We start from the raw sequence: 386 nt of genomic DNA, 5'->3' as shown, positions 1-386 counted from the left end.
ATTTTAAATGAGATACAAGAACAAACAATGTCTATGATATATCTGGGATTTCCTAATGAAACGTGCTAGAGAAAAACATTGAATGCAAACTTACGATCATTAAAAGTTCTATCGACAAGTTAGATCTAGATGATCAAGCTAGAATCAATCTGTGGGTTGTGGATTTTACAAATTAAGAAATCTATATTTTTCAAGGCCATTAAATACACCAAAGAGATAACTTTAATAAGACTGGACAGAGGCCGCGCGGACGCAGGCCCCCCACCATGGCAAATTATGACGTATGATCTCCAACTTTAGGGAGCACCCCTCCAAAGTGTAATGGAGGTCACTAACCTAGGCCATGAGCCATAATTATCACCCATTGACCCTGTCCAGGTAAGTAT

The 386-nt window shown here is 38.9% G+C and overlaps 1 pseudogene; it reads right to left on the bottom strand.

The window, feature by feature from the left end:
- Window positions 1-235: 235 nt before the first annotated feature.
- Window positions 236-386, bottom strand: LOC120200521 (annotated as a pseudogene).

Source organism: Hibiscus syriacus, unplaced genomic scaffold, assembly GCF_006381635.1.
Source record: "Hibiscus syriacus cultivar Baekdansim isolate YM2019G1 unplaced genomic scaffold, ASM638163v2 tig00005974_pilon, whole genome shotgun sequence".
NCBI lineage: Eukaryota > Viridiplantae > Streptophyta > Magnoliopsida > Malvales > Malvaceae > Hibiscus > Hibiscus syriacus.
This window is presented reverse-complemented; position numbering and strand designations above follow the sequence as displayed.